The sequence below is a fragment of the Saccopteryx bilineata genome, chromosome 1 (genome assembly GCF_036850765.1).
Source record: "Saccopteryx bilineata isolate mSacBil1 chromosome 1, mSacBil1_pri_phased_curated, whole genome shotgun sequence".
Classification (NCBI taxonomy): Eukaryota; Metazoa; Chordata; class Mammalia; order Chiroptera; family Emballonuridae; genus Saccopteryx; species Saccopteryx bilineata.
In genome coordinates this window covers 301,484,671-301,500,722 of record NC_089490.1, presented here as the reverse complement: position 1 = coordinate 301,500,722, position 16,052 = coordinate 301,484,671, and the positions used below count along the sequence as shown (strand labels likewise).

General features: G+C 40.1%; 1 non-coding gene across 1 annotated transcript; it reads left to right on the top strand.

The window, feature by feature from the left end:
• The first annotated feature begins 3,780 nt into the window (after window positions 1-3,780).
• LOC136321265 (small nucleolar RNA SNORA55) lies at window positions 3,781-3,910 on the top strand. The gene has a single exon (XR_010728535.1). It is a non-coding gene; the product is annotated as a small nucleolar RNA SNORA55 (small nucleolar RNA).
• The last annotated feature ends 12,142 nt before the right edge of the window (window positions 3,911-16,052 follow it).

The following is a 16,052-nucleotide window of genomic DNA, read 5'->3' as shown; positions in this document are numbered from 1 at the left end:
CCTGTCAAAGCTCCATGAGTAATTCATGATCAGCAACCACGAAGGTACTAACAGTTGTCCTGTGTTCCCTTAGCTCCCCCAAGAACCTATTAAAGCCACCTTGTGAAGCCAAAACATCTGCTGTTTAAGTAAGGCCCCGTTTATTTATGTTATATAGAACCATTGCTTTCCTTACTTTTTAATCAAGTTCAGATATGAGATTCTAATAATATGCAGTATCCACGACTCAAAAAGTGTCTTTAATGTGATGGGTTAGAGTACACTGTGGGCCTTTTACCAGTTAATAGCAGATAGAAGACAACTTTTTGAAATGATAGCATCTATTATAAACTGAATGGTGGGGTCCTTTTCTCATGACCAACTTCCCTCAATGGATGAAGAATTTGTAATTTGCAGTACTTGCAAGTACATGCTCTGTGGAATGCTCCTTCTGTTTTACAGATGTCCCCTATTTGGGATCTTTGACTCGGCCCCTGTTCTGTATTTGTTCTTTTTATTATTATTAACTCATTAAGAGTGAAAAAAAAGAGAAGACCACTGTAAAATTGCGCAGTTTGACCCAACCTTGATACTGATACAAATTCAATCCCCAGTCAGGACACATATAAGAAACAGCCAATGAACGCACAACTAAGTGAAACAACAAATTGGTGCTTCTCTCTCTCTTGCTCTCTCTCAAATCAATCAATCAATAAATTAAAAATAGAAGGTAGTATAAAAATTCCAATATTCTTACACAATGAATAATGGTAAGTTTTAAAATTTCTTGTATGTAATGGAAAACTACACAAAAGAAAACTAACTTCCTCCCTTCTTCCCTCCTTTCTCCCCTCCCTCCCTTCCTTCCTTCCTTTTTCCTCTCCTTCGTCACCTTTCACCCAGGGGGCTGGCTCTACAGCTCAGTCCAAATTTATTAACTAACCAACATCATAGCCTCTAGCCTCTTGTTCAAACCAAGAAGAACTCCCGGGTATTTCAGAATTAGCAACCATCAAGGCACTGACAGAGATTGTGTCCCCCTGGCTTTGAGACCCTGTTAAATGCAACTTCTGAAGTCAAAAAACTTTTGTGGTTCAGGTAAGGCCCCCTTTATTGATGTGATATAGAAATGTTGCTTTCATGGTTTCTTTCCTTTTCAATTAAATTCAGATATAAAAAACCTGAAATGTGCAATTTGCTAGACATACTGCAGTACCCTTGATATGTCAGATTAACGTTGCCTTTGTGTCTTTTACTAGTTGATAACTGGTTGAAAAGAACATTTTGAAACAATAGCATTCATTATAAATGCGGTGTCTTTCCCTCACAGTTTTCCACCTTAGATTAAGTGTTCTGTAATTGGCTTCCCCATGACTTTGATAGGTACATGCTCCAGAGAAAGTCCCTGCCTTTTAACAAGGATTATATCTCCTTGCTGTGAGGTTTTGGACCTTTCATTCAAAACAGACCTGTGTAAAATCACACAGCTTGACCTGTGTTTTCTCACAGTGTTTTCTTTTATATACATGCAGATGCCTCGAACATCAATTCTGGAATCACTTAATGGCAGAATTAAAAAAAAAAAAAAAGACAGTTGGCGGTGCTATGAATGCCGAAGAAAGAGCAGGGTGTTTAGGTGTCAGCCAGCATAGCCCCCCTGGTCTCTGGATAAAGGGGTAAGCCCCTTTCTCTCGTAATGTTCTTCCTGATGTCTGTGTTTAGAAAGAGTTGAGTTTGGAGAGCGTTAGCGATGGTAACATCTGGTCTGCTGGATTTCAACAGTCCCGGTAGGACCAATTTGGGAGGCTTCCCGGGAGCAGTCAGAATACACCAGCAATGGGTTTGTTAAATTTATGTCCTGCTTCTCAACACAGTATACCCAACCTATGTGTAGATTTAAAATACTGTAAAAATCCAAATATTTGATTCATGATGAATAATTTGTAGGTTATTCAGTATCTAATATGTGAGCAAAAACTGTACAAAGACTCTGCCTTTTTTTTTTTTTGCTTCTGTCTTCCACCCTGTAGGATAGCACATCAGCTCAGTCTATACTTGTTAAGTGTCCACTTCCATACCCCACTTCCCTGGTCTGCACCCATCGAAGCTCCCTGAGTAATTAATGATCAGCAACTACGAAGGTACTGACAGTTTTCCTGCGTCCCCCTAGCTCTCCACCTGAGTCCCTGTTCAGACAGTTTTTGAAGTCAAAACATCTACTGCTCAGGTAATGTCCCCTTTATTTATGACATATATGTATATTACTTTTTAATTCAGTTCAGATATGAGAATCTGACAAAGTATGGAATACATGACACACAAAACAACCATAATTCAGTGGCTTGGTATTTACTGTGGGTCTTTACCAACTGATAGCTCATAGAAAAGATTGTCTTGAAATGAGAGATTCTATTATAATTTGGGTGATGAGTTATTTCCCACAGGATCAACTGGTTTAAGCATTTTATAATTGGCAACTTGATGGGCTTCAGAGGTACACACTCCAGGAAGAGCTCCCACCTACAACAGCTTTATTTGTTTTTTTATTATTATTATTATTATTTTTTGGTGAGAGGAGGAAGATAGTGAGGCACTCTCACATGAACCCTGATAAAGATCCACTCAGCAACCCCTATCTGGGGCAGATGCTCAAGTACTGAGTTTTTTTTAGCACCTGAGGCTGTTGTACTCCGATGGAGCTATTCTCAGTGCCTGAGGCCATGCTTTAACCAACTGAGGCACTGGCTGCAGAAGCTCTATGGAGCAGATTCTGGAGAGCCTTAGTGATAATGAAATCTGTCCTGCTGGGTAATAGGTTTCTACAGAGGTCCAATGAAGAGTGGCTCCCAGGAGCACTCAGAATGTCCTGCCAAGTACAGGGTACACCCTACAAAGGCACTGGGGGAATTACATTTCTCAGGTGATTCAAAATCAGTCATTGTAGCTATTTGATACCTCGTAGGCAAGAGAAACCTGTGAAACTGCAAAACCGTATTCTCTCTTTTATACGTGGAAAATCGCTTTCCTTAGTCCATCAGGAGTATTGCTACAAACACAATTGAAAGCAGAATTTATGAGAGCAGAGTCCCTGCCTGGCCTGACAGGTCCCAGCCAAGGCCTCACAAACAGCACTAGGCCGGAGTCAGTCCCGGACCAGGGCCTACAGGCTTAGTTTCCCAGCACCAAAGCTCTGCCCGTGCTTGCCCCGGCTGTGGTGATAACTGCTCCTTCAGGGCTGGTTCTTGGCAGAGCTGTCATTTGACAGTTGGTTTGGAATGTTCTGGGTTCTGAGACAGTTTGAGAACCAAGCAGACTGTTGGTCACTGGTGTGGTCCCCTGATCACGACAAGGGCTCAGGGCAAAAGATCTGACCCTGAATAAGTGTGTGTGTGTGGGGGGAGAGTAAGGGGTAGGGGTGGACACTGTACTTGATTTTCCCAAGGGACGTCCGAGAAGCTCTGGTTGGAGGGAAACAAGCAGGAGGCTGGTCAGTTTTTAGAATCTTTTTCTGACTCAGGCTTTTGCCTGCATTTCTTTTCCAAATATTAGGCTGGTGGCCTTGATTCCCCCCCCAAAAAAATAAAGCTAAACAGTGACAAGGACAGCAGATTATTGGGTCTCCTATGGAGAAAGAGAAACTACGTGAGAGTATATGTGAGCATGGTTACGTAAAGGAACCAAAAATGCCCAGAGCATTGGCGCTGTGCTTTTTTCACACAGTAGGCTGGACCATTTGTTCAAAACTACCTGACCCAACTCCAATTCTTACACATACATTTGTTTAAATTATAGCTCAAATAAGCACATTTTGGCCATATAAAGTCTGCCTACTGGTGTGGGGACAGACGGTGCCAAAGAAAGAGTAGAGGAAATCCAGACGGGCCGTTTTACCACTTGTCCTGGGGCCCGGCTCTACACCTCTGCCACATTAAAATAATAATAATAATAATAATAATAATAGTAATAATAATAATAAAGTCTGCCTGCTTTGCATACAGTGAAACATGCACCACCATCTCCTGGCCATGGGGGTCTGAACAAACTCAACCCACCGCAATCCCCTGGTTTCTGTGACCCAACATCATCACACACCTCAAGTCCCTGATGGACTCCCTTTTCCCCCTGCAGCTACCTACCCTGTTTCTTTTATAGATGGGGACCCCATCCTGTTGTCTCTGGAAGGCCTCATGCTCAGAGGACTCCTTCCTGCATACAGATCTGTTGGAGTGCTCCCCAAACAAAGCTGTGGTGTGCACTGCCTCCTTGTTGTGATCACATGCTTTTGCTTGATCAGCAGGGCTACTTGTGCTTAGACACACGTCGATCCATCTGTCTCCTGAGAATTTCATCCTGCAGGCTTTCCCCTCACAGGACAGGGTGGAGATACATATACAGTATATAAGATACCTCTACATGAACTTTGTATTCACAAAAAAGATTTATAGGAAACTGTGGAAGACAGGAATGTTCGAATGCACGTCTCTGCAGACAGGTGAAGATGAACACAATATTGAAACGCACAGTATAGGGAATATAGGCAATAAAATTGTAATAACTGTATGGTGCCAGGTGGGTACTAGATTTATCGGGAGGAACACTTTGTAACTTATATAAATGTCTAACCACTATGCTGCACACCTGAAAATAAAGGAGGAGAGGAGCAGAAAGCATCAACTCACATATGTGCCTTTACCAGGCAAGATCAGGTTTTGGAACTAGTGACCTCAGTGTTCTAGGCTGACGCTTTATCCACTGTGTCACCACAGGTCTTCCTTTACTTTTTTAAGAAAAAGTTTTGTTTGTAACACAGCAGGCCCTGCATAAGTCATTTTGTTATTGTGTTGACAAGATGGTTCAGGAACTTAACTCTTGTTAATATCAATTTATCTATGGTAAAATCGGTTTTATCCTACATTGTTTACCCATGGTTCCAAGACCCTATTGATGACTTAACTGAAGACTCACTGTATACTCTCTTGGTTCTCAAATGTCCTTTGTTATGGCAGAAATCTAATCACTAGCTCATGTGTGGGCATTTTATGGGTGCTTCAGAGAACCCTACAGAAAACCTCTGCTTTGTCTCTGACATGGCTTTTGAGTTTTTTGGTTGACCTCTGAGAGCTAAGAAGCTCTTTCCATAGTCATCCCCATCTTTCATCAGTGTTCTGGGACAATGCCACTCATACTGCCTTCTAGAGCATCGTTTGGGTAATGGGGAGCTCACCACACTTGCCCCAGGAAAATGCAGAAGTGCAGGTGCCGCCACCATGCCCTGCTCCAGTCATCCCTTGGTTTCAGGCTGCTCCAGGTGGTCTGGCACCCACAGCACAGGCCAGACCTTCCCAAGAACTTTCTCAGGTTCTGTCCTCGTGGAAGCAGGACTGGGCCAGGAGTTTCTGCAGCTCAGCAAGGTTGGAATGGCTGTGTTTCAGATACTGGTCTTAACTCCTGGGAATAAATCCCATTTATGAGTGGTTCTCCTAAGGTCCATCTCCACTCTATTCCTCACAGGGAAAAGTAGGGAGCTTCTCAGCTTTAAGAGAGGTCAACCAGAAAATCCAAAAGCCACATCAGAGACAAAGTAGAAGTTTTCTGAAGGGTTCTCTGAAGAATCTATAAAGTGCTCACACAAGAGCTAGCAATTCGGGCCTTGGCTTGGCTGGTTGGCTCAGTGGTAGAGTGTTGGCCTAACATGTGGATATTCTGGGTTTGATTCCTGGTCTGGGCACACAGGAGAAGTGACCATGTGCTTCTCCACCCCTTCCTCTCCCTTTTTTCTAGCTCTCTTTCCCTCCCTCAGACACAGCTTAATTGGTTCGAATGCACTGGTCCCAGGCACTGAGGATGGCTCCATGAAGACTCCACCTCAGGCACTAAAAATAGCTTGGTTGCAAGCATGGTCACAGATGGGCAGAACATCAGTCCCAGACAGGGGATGCTGAGTGGATCCTGGTCAAGGTACATGCGGGGGTCTTTCTGTCTATCTCCCCTACTCTCACTTGGAAAAGATGGGAGGAGGAGCTAGTAATTGATTCTTGTCATAACAAAGGACACTAGAGAGTCAAGAGAGTATAAAATAAGCCCTCACTTAAGTCATGAGTAGGTTCTTGGAACTGTGGGGAAACAAGGTATAATACTCCCAGCAATAATTGTGGAAGGAGGGGCAGGCCCCCTCTTGATTTAGAAGAAAGAAACAAAAAGAATACAAGGGACAGGAGCCAGCTGGGGTAACCAAGTCAGCCAGTAATAACACTGAGAATCAAATTTTTTGTTGCATCCGCAAAAACACTTGTTCTTACCTAATTCAAGTGTGCTGATCTCAGATCTGACATTAGTTTTTCTCTGTAAGCTACAGGTGTTTTGCAATTCAAGATTTTAGGTTTTCATCTTATTGTAAAATTTTCAACATTTAGTTTAACATAATGAAGTAGAATGTTCTTCTTGGGCATTATCTTTGTGAAAATATAATAATTTATATAATGCAGCAAATACATTAATACACCAAAAGATATGATTGCATCAGAATTTGTCTAAAATTTTGAAATAGAACATATTAAAACACTTATTTTAATCATAAAATTTATGCAAAACTTATTTAAATTCTATTCAGGCAAAAATTTGCGTTTGTAGCTCTTGCGTTTATGTACTTGTTGAGGACAATCTTGTTTGATGCTCCAGCAGTAGTCTGCCATCATATTTCTCTCCCATTGCCCCTGATAACATTCTTATCATCTTCAGATCTTGGTGAAAGCGTTCTCCCTGCTCATCACTAACAGCTCCAAGATTTTCTGGAAACTTATCAAGGTGACTGTTCAGGAAGTAAATCTTAACGCTCATGTTACATCCAATGTTGCGGAAAGCCAACAGCATCCTTTGAACCACAAGTTCATAGTTTTCTGCTTTTTTGTTGCCAAGGAAGTTCTTTGTAACTGCCACAAATGACTGCCATGCTGCTTTCTCCTCCTTATCTATCTTCCTGGCAAATTCTTCGTCACGTATGAGGGTTCAAATTTGAGGTCCATCGAATACACCTGTTTTTATCTTCTCGAAAGACAAGTCAGGAAAAGCAGAAATAATATGTTGAAAGTATTCACTTTCTCTATTCAAAGCCTGAACAAACTGCTTCATTAAGCCAACTTTGATGTGAAATGAGGGGAAAATGATCCTGTCTCGATTAACTACAGGTTCATTCACAATATTTTGCATCCCTACTTCCAGAGCTTCACGTTTCAGCCACTCCTTCTGTGTCCAGTGTTTCTCCCAAGCTCAGCTGTCCCACAAACACAGAAAGCAAGGATACTTCATGAAACCTCTCTGTTGTCCTAGCAGGAAATTTACCATTTTAAGATCCACACAAATGATCCAGTTATGCTCCTCATACTTCAGTAAGTTGAGGACAATTTTTATGTCATTATAATATGCTCACAGATGAGTTGAATAATCAATTGGAACCACTGCATAAACATTACCATGTGTAGGGCAGTGGTCCCCAACCCCTGGGCCGTGGACCAGTACCGGTCCATGGGCCATTTGGTACCGGTCCTCAGAGAAAGAATAAATAACTTACATTATTTCCATTTTATTTATATTTAAGTCTGAATGATGTTTATTTTTAAAAAATGACCAGATTCCCTCTGTAATATCCATCTAAGACTCACTCTTGATGCTTGTCTCAGTCACATGATACATTTTTCCGTCCCACCCTAAAGGCCGGTCCATGAAAATATTTTCTGACATTAAACCGGTCCGTGACCGAAAAAAGATTGGGGACCACTGGTGTAGGAGAACACATCTCAGACTCTGTTTAGAGCTGTCAGGAAATAGCCATTCTGTTGGACTGTCAGTGGTAACACCTAGCTGGCTGAGAAGACTACTGATATCATGACAGTAAACAAAGTTTTTGTCTTCAAAAAAAATGTCCACAAAAATTTATTCACACTTCCTGAAATGGGAAACTTTAGCTGACTGGTGAAGTACTTTCTTTTCTTGAAGCCTGGAGGCTAATAACTCAGCTGCTTTCTTTGACAGGCCCAAATCTCTTACTAAGTCATTCAATTTGGGTTGGCTAAACTGCTGAGGGGTTAATGACTGGCCTCAGAAGAAGACTCTTCAGATTCTACAACCATTTCCTCATGCATCTTATCAAAATACACTTGTTGAGGACATGTTCACTTTCTTCATCCTTAAAAGAAATAAAATCATTGAAAACTGGAACCAGGAGTGTCTCAGAGTGTAGGATAGGTTGTATTGCTGAAGAAATATTAGGATATGCGATCATATGCCATTTTTTCTTGCCGATGCCCTTTGTATGGATCAGACAGAAATAACAGTCACTGCTGAGGTCCTTAGGTTTACACCAAACCATGGGAATACCAAAAGGCATTCCTTTGCATTTTCCTTTTGTCCAGTCACGAAGCATTTCCTCACAATTATGACACACAATATGAGGAGCCCAATTCTTGTCTTGATTGCCAAGGGGAACTTGAAAATAGGCAATATATGCATGTGTCATGAATGATGAAATATTGTGCCTTTGACGTTGAAGTGTGTAACAGCCACATATATAACAGAAGGTTTCAGGATTATTCTTACATTTATTGAATACTTCTACTTGAAGAAGTCATGATTCAATCTTAAAACAAAATAAGAGGGTGTTTTTATCAGATAATAATTTTTTACATTTAAAAACAACTACAATTATGTAAAAGTGATGGTTGTAAAACATTAATTGCCTTGTGGTTATGTTCAATCCAATAGTCGTTGCCCTTTAACTCCAGTTTAAAAACCAATACATGCCATTAACTATAACAAAAGAAATTAAAATTGCATAAAAACTAGAGCATGCACCAAAAAACAGATTTCAGATTTGGAATCAGCAATGCAGAAATATATAGAAAAAGTTCTAAAACCTCAGAAAATGAAAAAGGATTGTTCCTCAGTGTTATCTATATGCCATAGTTACAGTACAAAACAAGAACAGCAAGATCTGTATGTAACTATGACCAGTGATCGGGAAACCCCATCCCCCTTGCTGACCCCACTGAAACATTCCCTCCCCGCTCCTTGAGTCCTGGCAAACCTTAAACAAAGAAATCACATGCATATTGCTTAAATACTGTAATGGTATATAACCTGTAAGAAAGTCAACTTTGGGGAGCCCGTGATTTGGAGCTACAAGCTTCACATGCTCCACCAGCTTAATAAATTCTCCTTCCTTTATTGATTGAGTTATCTGAGTGTCTATCCTGTCGGGTTGCTTCCTGCAACAGATTTTGGTGCATTGGTGGGGAAGCAAGGAGGAGAGACACCCGCACTTGGTGGACTTTGGATACCTCACTGGGTAGCCCCCAAGCAGTCCTACAGATGTGCCTGCTGAGTGCACACTGGGAATTTTCCCATGTGGACACCTCACAGGGCGGAAAGGGGAATTCCCAGCTGCTGGTCCCAGAAAGATTCAGATAACAAAGGAACAGGAACAGTGGCACGTCTCAAGCACAGTAAGGCATAGTGGGCAAGGGTAGCTAGCTGAGGTCCTGCCCTACTGGGCAGAAGGGAAGCCTGATCACCCTCTAGAGAGTCACTAATTGCCCTCCATAGGTTAGGAGTGGTGACTAGTCACCCTCCACTGCTGGGAGATTGTGTGAAAGAGAGTGCATGCCGAGTGAACGAGACGAACACTAGGAGAGGGTTCCCACTCTCTCCCACAGGGCCGAAGCAAGTGTTGGGTCCCAAACCACGGTTCCATAGGGCACCTCATATGGTTCAGAGGCAGAATTGCATGTGGACGGTTTATATCAGCCTTCCATAAGCCAAGAGGGCCCGCCATTCCCGTGAGGGGCGTGCCCGGTGATGAACTGAAGCGAGTGGCTTCCCCTCCAAGTTTCCCCTTCCTTTCCCCCATTCCTTCTTGTGGCATGACTGCTGTCTGTCACGGGAGGTATAAGTGGTTCACAGGGAAAACCCACTACTTTAGCCACAATGGTCAAGAATGTTAAGAAAGGGTTTTCAGGGAATTACAGGGTTAATATGTCCCCAGGGAAATTGAGGACCTGTGTGAGTTAGAATGGCCCACTTCTTGGGTAGGATGGTCACCAGAGGGAAGCTTGTATAAGTGTGTTGTACAGAAGGTGTGGCAGGAAGTCACTAGGGATCTAAGCCTCCCCGATCAGTTTCCCTACATAGACACTTGGCTTACACTAGTTTTGCCCCTGCCCACTTGGCTTAGCGGTCAGGCTTCTACAGTATTGGTAGCTAAGGCAAGGAAGCATTTCACCAGACCCAGAGAGCCACCACAGCAGCCAAAGCCAGAAATTTTAACCCCTAGTGAATCAGAAGAAGCTGAAACTCTAGCTGTTCCACTTTAAGTACCAGCGAGCCTCTACCCTTTCATACCTGACTCTCTGTCCACCCTAGAGACTGCCACTGACTCAGGCCCATCATTGCCAGATTTACCAGATCCCAACATAAGCTCACTTGAATCCAAGCCGAAGGTGATTCCAGCTGCACTACTGGAATCAGGCACAGGCTCTCTCCCCCTAGCTGGGAGGTTATGCTCAAAGACAATGCCTGATATACAGATGCCTCTGAGATAAGTAAGAAACACAGTGATAAACGAGCAGGGGAATATAGTGGAACAGCAAGTGTTGGTGTTAACTTTTTTTAAAATTTATTTATTAAATTTAATGCAGTGACATTGATAAATCAGGGTATATATGTTGAGAGAAAACATCTCCAGATTATTTTGACATTTGATTGTGCTGTATACCCCTCCCCCAAAGTCAAATTGTCTTCTGTCACCTTCTATCTGGTTTTCTTTGTGCCCCTCCCTTCCCTCAACCCCTCTCTCCTTCCTCGCCCCATCTCCCCTCCCCCCACTCCCTACCTCCCTTGCCATCACATTCTTGTTTATGTCTCTGAGTCTCATTTTTATGTCCCATCTATATATGGATTCATATAGTTCTTAGTTTTTTTCTGATTTACTTATTTCACTCAGTATAATGTTATCAAGGTCCATCCATGTTATTGTAAATGATCCGATGTCATCATTTTTTATGGCTGAGTAGTATTCCAGAGTATATATGTACCAAAGTTTTTTATCCACTCGTCCTCTGACGGACACTTGGGCTGTTTCCAGATCTTTACTATTGTGAACAATGCTGCCATAAACATGGGGTGCATTTCTTCTTTTCATACAGTGTTATGGTGTTCTTGGGGTATATTTCTAACAGTGGGATAGCTGGGTCAAAAGGCAGTTCCATTTTTAATTTTTTGAGGAATCTCCATACTGTTTTTTATATTGGCTGCACCAGTCTGCATTCCCACCAGCAGTGCAGGAGGGTTCCCTTTTCTCCACATCCTCGCCAGCACTTATTCTGTGTTGTTTTGTTGATGAGCACCATTCTGACTGGTGTGAGGTGATATCTCATTGTGGTTTTAATTTGCATTTCTCTACTGATTAGTGATGAGCATTTTTTCATATGCCTATTGGCCATCTGTATGTCCTCTTTGAAGAAGTGTCTATTCATTTCTTTTGCCCATTTTTGGATTGGATTGTTTGTCTTTCTGGTATTAAGTTTTACAAGTTCTTTATAAATTTTAGTTATTAACCCCTTATCAGATGTATTGTCAAATATGTTCTCCCATTGTGTAGTTTGTCTTTTTATTCTGTTCTTGTTGTCTTTAGCTGTGCAAAAGCTTTTTAGTTTGATATAGTCCCATTTGTTTATCCTGTCTTTTATTTCACTTCCCCATGGAGATAAATCAGCAAGTATATTGCTCCGAGAGATGTCAGAGAGCTTACTGCCTATGTTTTCTTCTAATATGCCTATAGTTTTAAGGCTTACATTTAAGTCTTTTATCCATTTTGAGTTTATTTTTGTGAGTGGTGTAAGCTGGTGATCTAGTTTCATTTTTTTGCAGGTAGCTGTCCAATTTTCCCAACACCATTTGTTAAAGAGGCTGTCTTTACTCCATTGTATTTCCTTACCTCCTTTGTCAAATATCAGTTGTCCATAGAACTGTGGGTTTATTTCTGGGTTCTTTGTTCTGTTCCATAAATCTATATGCCTGTTCTTATGCCAGTACCAGACTGTTTTGAGTACAATGGCCTTGTAGTATAACTTGATATCAGGAAGTGTGATACCTCCCACTTTATTCTTCTTTTTTAAGATTGCTGAGGCTATTCGTGTTCTTTTTTGGTTCCATATAAATTTTTGGAATATGTAGTCTATATCTTTAAAGTATGTCATTGGTATTTTAATTGGTATTGCATTGAATTTATAGATTGCTTTGGGTAATATAGACATTTTAATGATGTTTATTCTTCCTAACCATGAGCACGGTATGTGCTTCCACTTGTTTGTATCTTCCTTGATTTCTTTTATCAATGCTTTGTAATTTTCCAAGTACAATTCTTTAGTCTCCTTGGTTAAATTTACTCCTAGGTACTTTATTTTTTTGGTTGTAATTGTGAAGGGGATTGTTTCCTTAATTTCTCTTTCTGACTGTTCATTGTTGGCGTATAAAAAGCCTCTGATTTCTGAGTATTGATTTTATATCCTGCCACTTTGCTGAATTCATTTATTAGGTCCAGTAGTTTTTTGACTGAGACTTTAGGGTTTTCTACATACAATATCATATCATCTGCAAATAATGATAATTTTACTTCTTCTTTTCCAACTTGAATGCCTTTTATTTCTTTTTCTTATCTGATTGCTGTGGCTAGGACTTCCAGGACTATGTTAAATAAGAGTGGTGAAAAGGGACACTCTGCCTTGTTCCTGATCTTAAGGGTATTGATTTTAATTTTTGCCCATTGAGTATGATGTTGGCTGTGGGTTTCTCATAGATGGCTTTTATCATGTTGAGGTATGTTTCCAGTGTTCCCACTTTGCTGAGAGTTTTGATTATCAAATGCTTTTTCTGCATCTATTGAAATTATCATATGGTTTTTCTCCTTCTTTTTGTTTATGTGATGAATTACATTGATTGATTTACAAATATTGTACCAGCCTTGCCTCCCCAGAATAAATCCCACTTGATCCTGGTGTATGATTTTTTCCATATATTGTTGCATCCGGTTTGCTAATATTTTGTTGAGGATTTTAGCATCTATATTCATCAGAGATATTGGCCTATAATTTTCTTTCTTTGTGTTGTCTTTGCCTGGTTTTGGAATCAGAATTATGCTCGCCTCATAAAAGGAGTTTGGAAGTCTTCCTTCCTCTTGAATTTTTTGAAATAGTTTGAGAAGGATAGAAGTTAGTTCTCTTTGAATATTTGATAGAATTCAGTTGTGAAGCCATCAGGCCCAGGACTTTTCTTTGTTGCGAGTTTTTTTATAACTGTTTCCATCTCATTTGGTGTAATCAGTCTGTTTAGGTTTTCTGATTCTTCCAGATTGATTTTTGGAAGATTGTATGTTTCAAGGAATTGTCCATTTCATCTGGGTTGTCTAGTTTTTTGGCATACAGTTCTTCATAGTATTTTCTTACAATACTTTGTATTTCTGTTGTGTCAGTTGTTATTTCTCCACTCTCGTTTCTAATTTTATTTATTTGAGTCCTCTCACTCTTTTTCTTGGTGAGTCTAGTTAAAGGTTCATCAATCTTGTTTACCTTTTCAAAGAACCAGCTCCTAGTTTCATTGATCCTCTGTATTGTTTCTTTAGCCTCTATGTCATTTATTTCTGCTCTGATCTTTATTATTTCCTTCCTTCCACTACATTTGTGCTTTACTTGCTGTTCTTTTTCTAGTTTTTTTAGATGCAGGGTTAAGTTGTTTATTTAAGCTTTTTCTAGCTTCTTAAAGTGTGCCTGTAGTGCTATGAACTTCCCTCTCAGGACTGCTTTTGCTGTGTCCCATAAATTTTGAGTTGTTGTATGTTCATTGTCATTCATTTCTAGGAATTTTTTTATTTCTTCTTTGATCTCACTTTTAATCCATTCGTTATTTAACAACCTGCTATTTAGTTTCCATGTGTTTGAGAATTTTTGAGCTTTTCTGTTATGGTTCATTTCTAGTTTCATGCTGTTGTGATCAGAGAAAGTGCTTGATATGATTTCAATCTTCTTAAATTTATGGAGAGCACTTTTGTGCCCTAACATGTGGTCTATCCTAGAGAATGTACCATGAGCACTTGAAAAGAATGTATATTCTGCTGCTTTAGGGTGAAAGGTTCTGAAGATATCTATTAAATAGAGTAGATCTAGTGTGTCTAATAAGTCTGCTGTTTCTTTGTTAATTTTCTTTCTTGAGGATCTATCTTGAGGATCTATCTAGTGATGTTAGTGGAGTATTGAAATCCCCTACTATTATAGTATTGCTGTTGATCTCACCCTTTAAATCCACCAAAGTCTGCTTTATATATTTAGGTGCTCCTATATGAGGTGCGTAGATATTTGTAATAGTTATATCTTCCTGTTGGATTACTCCCTTTATCATTATGTAGTGGCCTTCTTTATCTCTTGCTATATCCTTTGTTCTAAAGTCCAATTTGTCTGATATAAGTATTACTACCCCAGCTTTTTTTTCATTTCCATTTCCATGGAATGTTTTTTTTCCATCCTTTTACCTTCAATCTATGTGCATCTTTTGTTCTAAGGTGTGTCTCTTGTAGACAGCATATATACGGGTCCTGTTTTCTTATCCACGCAGCTACCCTATGTCTTTTGATTGGATCATTTAATCCATTTACATTTATGGTTATTATTGATATGTAGTTGTTTATTGCCATTTTATTCTTTAAAGCTGTATTCCTTTTTTGCTATATTCTTTTCCCACTTTGATCTGTTTACAACAGGCCCCTTAACATTTCCTGCAGCATTGGTTTGGTTGTAATGAATTCCTTGAGTTGTTTTTTGTCTGGGAAGCTTTTTATTTCTCCTTCAATTTTAAACAATAGCCTTGCTGGATAAAGTAGTCTTGGATGTACGTTCTTGTTTTGCATTACTTTGAATATTTCTTGCCATTCCCTTCTAGCCTCAAATGTTTCTGTTGAGAAGTCATCCTTATGGGGGCTCCTTTGTAGGTGATAGCTTTTTTTTCTCTTGCAGCTTTTAATATTTTCTCTTTATCGCTTAGCTTTGGTATTTTAATTATGATGTGTCTTGGCGTAGGTTCCTTTTGGTTTCTCTTTAATGGAGTCCTCTGTGCTTCTTGAACTTGTGAGAGTTTCTCCTGCATTAATTTAGGAAAGTTTTCAGCTATGATATGATTGAACAAAGTCTCTATCCCTTGTTCTTTTTCTTCTTCTTCAGGAACCCCTATGATGCGGATGTTATTTCTCTTCATGTTGTCACAGAGCTCTCTAAGAGTTTCTTCAGACTTTTTGAGTCTCTTTTCTTTTTTCTTCTCTGCTTTCATGCCTTCATTCCAGTTTTCCTCCAACTTGTTGATTCGATCCTCAGCTCTATCTATCCTGTTTTTAATTCCTTCCATTGTGGTCTTTATTTCTGATATTGTATTTATAATCTCCACCTGATTCTTTTTTATACTTGCTATTTCTTTATTTAGGTGTTCATAATGACCATCCATTGTTGTTCTAAGATCCCTAAGCATCCTTACAATCATTATTTTGAACTCTGCATCTGGAAGTTTGATTATTTCAATATCACTCAGTTCATCTCCTGAAGGTATCTCTTGTGGTTTCATTTGGATTGCACTTTTTTGTTTTCTCATTGTGTTTCGGTGTTTTATTTGTAGAGTTGGTTGAGTCTAGGCTTGGTTTTGTCTGCCTCCAGTTTTCAGTTGTGTTATTTCTAGGTCTTCTTGGGTTGGTATCAGCTATTATTTGTAATCCACTTTTGGATTTCGGCAGCTTTGAAGTCTTGATTTGTTTGTTTTCTTAACAGGTGATAGTCTTGTTTATTTATCTCAGCAGGGGGCTTTCTTGAAAGTGTATCCAGGAATGCGATGGGTGTAATCTGAGACTCTGAAGGCCTCTTCAGCCAACTAATCTCTCTGGGGGCAGGGTGTTTTCTCAGCTTCAGTAGGGGGAGGTGTATCTCAGATCTCCATGTAGACCTGAGTTACTGCCCCTCCTCCCCACTTCTTGTTTTCAGCTGTGTCTTGTT